The 6,471-nt window shown below is 40.9% G+C and overlaps 1 long non-coding RNA gene across 1 annotated transcript; it reads right to left on the bottom strand.

Moving 5' to 3' along the window:
* Positions 1-285: 285 nt before the first annotated feature.
* LOC115165401 (uncharacterized) lies at positions 286-1,144 on the bottom strand. Its single transcript, XR_003870157.1, has 2 exons — positions 1,064-1,144; positions 286-709 (listed from the first exon to the last, which is right to left on the bottom strand). It is a non-coding gene; the product is annotated as an uncharacterized LOC115165401 (long non-coding RNA).
* Between the last annotated feature and the right edge of the window lie 5,327 nt (positions 1,145-6,471).

The following is a 6,471-nucleotide window of genomic DNA, read 5'->3' as shown; positions in this document are numbered from 1 at the left end:
ATCACTTCACTATTCCCTTTTTGTTTACAAAGCTCTACTACACAAGCTTCCAACTTACTTACCTTCGTTGTTGAAGTATAAAACCATCAGTTACCAAACCCGTTCACAGGGTTGGTTATCTCTTGAGGTTCCTCAAGTCTCCAACATATTAGGTAAATCAACATTTAGTTTTAATGCACCTCACTGCTGGAAAAATTTGCAGAACTCATTACAATTAGATGTTCTGGTGCCGCTCGGGCAGTTTAGGGTGTTAATTGATGACGTAGTAGCTAAGGAATGTCACTGTTTTTCATACATTTAGTTTTTTTATTGATTGCTGCTTTCTTTTACATTGTATTGGTTGTTGTATTGTTGTGGTCAGGGTAACCTTGGAAATGAGACCCTGGTCTCAATGGGTTTTCCCTGAATAGATAAAGAATAATATAAAAACATTGTCCCAGTTTCAGCTGTGTCACTAGCCCCTCCTCTGTGTGTGACATTAGATCTTCTTCTGTGGTGTTGGAGCTGCTGATTTCCCTCATTAGATCTTCTTCTGTGGTGTTGGAGCTGCTGCTTTCTCTCATTAGATCTTCTTCTGTGGTGTTGGAGTTGCTGCTTTCGCTCATTAGATCTTCTTCTGTAATGTTGGAGCTGCTGCTTTCTCTCATTAGATCTTCTTCTGTGGTGTTGAAGCTGCTGCTTTCACTCCCCCAGTCTCAGCTTGAGTTCCCTGTACATCAGTGAGAGTAAGAGGAGGGATTTTCTCCCCTTTCTGCTGCAGTTTTTGGTAAAACTTTCAATGGTCATCAATAAAAAAAATGTACCCTATAAATTCTTATGTTCACAGTTTATGTCTACATGCTAGGAAAGGCAACCATTAGTCAGGGCTTCATAAAACGTGGGTATTTGGTAAATAGGTGTTTCAACAATGGGTAGCATATCTGGTACTCAGTATATCCAAGGGTTTTTACCTTTTAGGAATCTGATATCTACAGGGTGAAAAAAAATGACCTGGACATATACCCAGCTTGTTACACAGTGATTTGTCACAAACTGTACCCAGACCTAAACTCCCTAGAGGTACCTGCATGGTGGGGAGAAGAGCCTGATCACTGACTTCAGTCTGGGGGTGTTGGGCTCCAGGAGAAGAGAACACAGCCTGGATGTTCTTCAATCTCAGCCTTTCATGCTGGAAGACATGTAGTAAGGGATAAACGCCTGCGGAGAGTTCATTTTTCCGAGGTAATGTAAAAAACAGAGGCATTTATTCCTCTTATACCACAGTTGCCAAAGAAAACAATATTAAAGCATACATTTACTGGTAGAAATAACATTTCGTTGATATTTTCATTTTTATAACATAATTATTTCTCATCTTTAGGTTGCTAGAGGCGCTGTCGTTTGTTCGATTAGTTCGATATTTATGGACGCGAAACATATTTATTTTCTGTTGCCATGCTCAGTAACAATGTTCTTATACCTTGCTTGCTAGCTATGGCTAACACAGAGGTCGTGACTGTGTTCGCCGTAGCTAGTTGGCTAGCTAGCAAGCAAGGGACAAGAACGTTGCCAGCGAGCAGTGGTGCTAAGTACTTAAGTAAAAAAAAATGTAAAGTACTACTTAAGTAGTTTTTTGAGGTATCTGTACTTGATTTATATATTTTTCAACTTCACTACATTCCTAAAGAAAATCATGTACTTTGTACTCCATACATTTCCCCTGACACCTAAAAGTACTCGTTGCATTTTGACAGGAAAATGGTCCAATTCATACACTTATCAAGAGAACATCCCTACTGCCTCTGATCTGGCAGACTCACTAAACACAAATGCTGTGTTTGTAAATTATGTGTGTTGGAGTGCATTTACTTTTGATTGTTAAGTATATTTAAAACCAAATACTTTTATAATTTTACTCAATTACTATTTTACTGGGTGACTTTCACTTTTACATGAGTAATTTTCTATTACTTTTACTCAAGTATGACAATTGAGTACTTTCTCCACCAATGCCAGTGAGCATGGAAACGGAACATAGAATGAACAACTGTGTCACATCCATAAATATCGAACTAATTGAACGAACGACTGGGTCTCTAGCAACCAAAAGATGAGAAAGTATGAATTCTCATATAAAAATTTCTATAAATCCTCCTGAGTGGTGAAGTGGTCTAAGGCTCTGCAGTGCTAGCTGTGCCACTAGAGATTCTGTGTTCGAGTCCAGGCTCTGTCGCAGCCGACCGTGACCGGGAGACTCATGGGGTGGTGCACAGTTGTCCGGGTTTGGCCGGTTCTTCACTAACTTCCTGGACATGGCCTGTAGCTGGGCCAACCTGTTCACTATTTTCCTGGACATGGCCGGTAGCTGGTCCAACTGGTTCCTTAGCTGCTGTCTCAATGCATCTTGCTGGCCTTTAGGAGTGATCAGCTCTCCTTCCTTTATGGACAGAGTTCTACACAAGGAATTCACTGTACCTGCAGAGTACAAATACAGTATTGATTGGGATAACATACAATATGAGTGTCTGTCCACTTTTATTCACACCTGTCCAATCATTTTGGATCTCAGAGTACATAGGGGTTAGGGGGTAAGTGCTAGGGGTCAATTTGGGATTGAGGGCTCATCCACCCACAGTTTAGGGTTCTAAACCCTTTTGATGCATGCATACACACCGGAGGATATCACATTATTCTTCCTGGCCGCCTCTAACTCCTGCATCAGTTGTTCATTGGTTCTCTCCACTTCTCTCATCTGTTCAGTAAGTGATACTCTGTTGTCTTCCTCCTCACTGCTTTGCTTTATCTTGGCCAGGTTGCAGTTGCAAATGAGAACTTGTTCTCAACTAGCTTACCTGGTTAAATAAAGGTTAAATAAAAAAAATAAAAAACTGTCCACAGCATTCTCTGCGTCTCTGAAGAGCTGTGTTTGTGGTCATGTTCCAAGACACAGACAAGGCCACCATGCAAGATTAGATCAGTTTTAGGTCTTATACCAGAGGATAACATTACGCGCAACCTTAACATTACGTGCAGCCTGTTAATTGTATGTAGAAATTATTTTGTTCACGCAAGTTCATTCACGCAAGTTTCAGTATACATTTTACAGCAGGTTGTCTTTCAATCAGAGATGTTCTATTTTAGTTTACATTTTAGGCAAAGTGAAAGAGAATTGGATGAGGACATCATTTAAGGCAAGCATGGAAAAGTAATTTAAAAAAAATAACTTTTATGCAACTTAAAATATGCCATTACTCAAGTTATAGTGCTGCTGTGGTAATTATGGCTTTATAAACATGAACTATTACAAAAAAAACATCAAAGGTTAAAAGCTGTCGTTGAGTATTTTGTAGCCTAAAACAATACGGTCATAGCACTTTGACAGCGGATTTCCGCTGAAAGCGTCAGAACTATTTTGCCACTGGTTCCTGCTGGAAAGAAACAGCCACATATAGCTGTCACTCTTTCCATGCTTTCAGCGGAAATACAAGGTCAGAGTGACAGTATTGTTTTAGGCTACATTGTGTGTGGGTTTCTTTCCAGCAGCAAGCCCACAGCATGCTAGGTAATGAATGTATCAACAGCCAATTCAGCATGGACTGGAAAATATAGTAAACCTCTTGCGCTGGTATATCACAGGGAATTTGCATATAGTTCAGCTTTCCCCACCTTTATGCACTCTCTGTTTACTGAGCTTCTGGTGCCTAGTTCCAGGCAATATGTATAGAATTGCAGGAAATTTGCTTTAAAACAGCAACATTTTCTCTCAGCTTCATGGAAAATGTGTTGAAAAGTATTAGATTAGCTATGCCTTGCTCAGACTGCGCGAGGGGCCGCGCAAAACAACAGAACATTCTCAACCTGTTACAGTTAGTACATAACATTGTTGACACAATGTGACAGCTCAAGTGATGTGGTTGAAGATGGACTAGTGCAGGGCTCTCCAACCCTGTTCCTGGAGAGCTACAGTCTTGTAGGTTCACTCCAACCCTGTTCCTGGAGAGCTACAGTCTTGTAGGTTCACTCCAACCCTGTTCCTGGAGAGCTACTGTCTTGTAGGTTCACTCCAACCCTGCTCCTGGAGAGCTACAGTCTTGTAGGTTCACTCCAACCCTGCTCCTGGAGAGCTACAGTCTTGTAGGTTCACTCCAACCCTGTTCCTGGAGAGCTACAGTCTTGTTGGTTCACACTAACCCTGCTCCTGGAGAGCTACAGTCTTGTAGGTTCACTCTAACCCTGCTCCTGGAGAGCTACAGTCTTGTAGGTTCACTCCAACCCTGCTCCTGGAGAGCTACAGTCTTGTAGGTTCACTCCAACCCTGCTCCTGGAGAGCTACAGTCTTGTAGGTTCACTCCAACCCTGCTCCTGGAGAGCTACAGTCTTGTAGGTTCACTCCAACCCTGCTCCTGGAGAGCTACAGTCTTGTAGGTTCACTCCAACCCTGCTCCTGGAGAGCTACAGTCTTGTAGGTTCACTCTAACCCTGCTCCTGGAGAGCTACAGTCTTGTAGGTTCACTCCAACCCTGTTCCTGGAGAGATACAGTCTTGTAGGTTCACTCTAACCCTGTTCCTGGAGAGCTACAGTCTTGTAGGTTCACTCCAACCCTAATCTCGTGCATCTGATTTTAATAATTACCTGCTTAATAAGTTAATCAGGTTAGTTACAAGTGAGGTTGGATTGAAAACATACAGGAGGGTAACTCTCCAGGAACAGGGTTGGATTGAAAACATACAGGAGGGTAGCTCTCCAGGAACAGGGTTGGAATGAAAACATACAGGAGGGTAGCTCTCCAGGAACAGGGTTGGAATGAAAACATACAGGAGAGTAGCTCTCCAGGAACAGGGTTGGATTGAAAACATACAGGAGGGTAGCTCTCCAGGAACAGGGTTGGAATGAAAACATACAGGAGGGTAGCTCTCCAGGAACAGGGTTGGAATGAAAACATACAGGAGAGTAGCTCTCCAGGAACAGGGTTGGATTGAAAACATACAGGAGGGTAGCTCTCCAGGAACTGGGTTGGAGAGCCTAGGACTAATGGATCTAGTGCTCAGATCAATGCATTTGAAATTTGATAAGTCACTACAAAGGTGCAATTCCCAGAAGTGGAGCTGTCACTTAATGCAATGGATGGGAAGTCTTATCGTTACATCTAGTTCTAATTAAATAATAATGGCTGAAGTTTAATTAGTTCTTAAAATGTAGGACATTAAATTAAATCAGCTTTGGAAGAGTTGGCTGCAATATGGCAGGGAGTACTTCAGTCAACATCAGTTATTAGTGAAGTGTCAGTAAAGTGTTTCTAAAAAACGAAACCATAAAACACTAAGACAAACAACAATATGGACTGTATAATTAATTTAGTATTGCTGATCATTAAGTGAAAATTAACAGCCAATACGAATATACAGTGCATTCGGAAAGTATTCAGACCCCTTTACATTTTCCACATTTTGTTACATTAAAAGTCAAGGGGTCTGAATACTTTCCGAGTGCACTGTACTAACAATACATAGACGGTAAGTAGTGTTCGGTTCTAATTATTAGAGTAAGAACTCGACGGACACTAAGAAAGCTTAAACCAAGTTTATTCATCCCAAAAGATCGAACAGCTGAATCAACAAAGAAATGGTTTCACCCATGATAGTATACATACCCCACTTTGGGTGGAGTCTCCTCCTTATCGCTAAACATTCCATGTTATTGCTAAGCAGGAAGCTAAGTGATATGGGCAATACACGGTTCCTCCCCTTATCAGTACTGCCACATGTTACCGTTTTTCTGCACTCAGCCCCTCCCAAGCTTATTTATGGCACCCCTCATGTCTCTATTATACCTAATGATTAATACTATACCTCATGATTAATACTATACCTCATGATTAATACTATACCTCATGATTAATACTATTTTTATTTATTTATTTTTATTTCACCTTTATTTAACCAGGTAGGCAAGTTGAGAACAAGTTCTCATTTACAATTGCGACCTGGCCAAGATAAAGCAAAGCAGTTCGACACATACAACAACACAGAGTTACACATGGAGTAAAACAAACATACAGTCAATAATACAGTAGAAAAATAAGTCTATATACCATGTGAGCAAATGAGGTGAGATAAGGGAGGTAAAGGCAAAAAAAGGCCATGGTGGTGAAGTAAATACAATATAGCAAGTAAAACACTGGAATGGTAGATTTGCAGTGGAAGAATGTGCAAAGTAGCAAAATAAATAAATATACCTAATGATTAATAATATACCTCAGGTCCCTGGCAGTGGGAGGCTTTATGGGGTCAACAAAAAGAGCTCAGAAGCTGTCTGGGTGGTTCCCCGATGCCTCCAGCAGCCCAAGAGAGTTGAGACCATATTTGAACCTGTTGTGATTTAGAGACAGTATGAATATTAAACAAATAAGTGTTAAGGACAATGTAGTGATGTGAATTGATTTAGGAGGGTGGACCGATTCAAAATACTTATGTTAGAGGAGGTAATGACAA

The sequence above is a fragment of the Salmo trutta genome, chromosome 28 (assembly GCF_901001165.1).
Source record: "Salmo trutta chromosome 28, fSalTru1.1, whole genome shotgun sequence".
Lineage (NCBI taxonomy): Eukaryota > Metazoa > Chordata > Actinopteri > Salmoniformes > Salmonidae > Salmo > Salmo trutta.
Note: the sequence above shows the minus strand (reverse complement) of the source record. Positions and strands in the feature narration are given on the sequence as shown.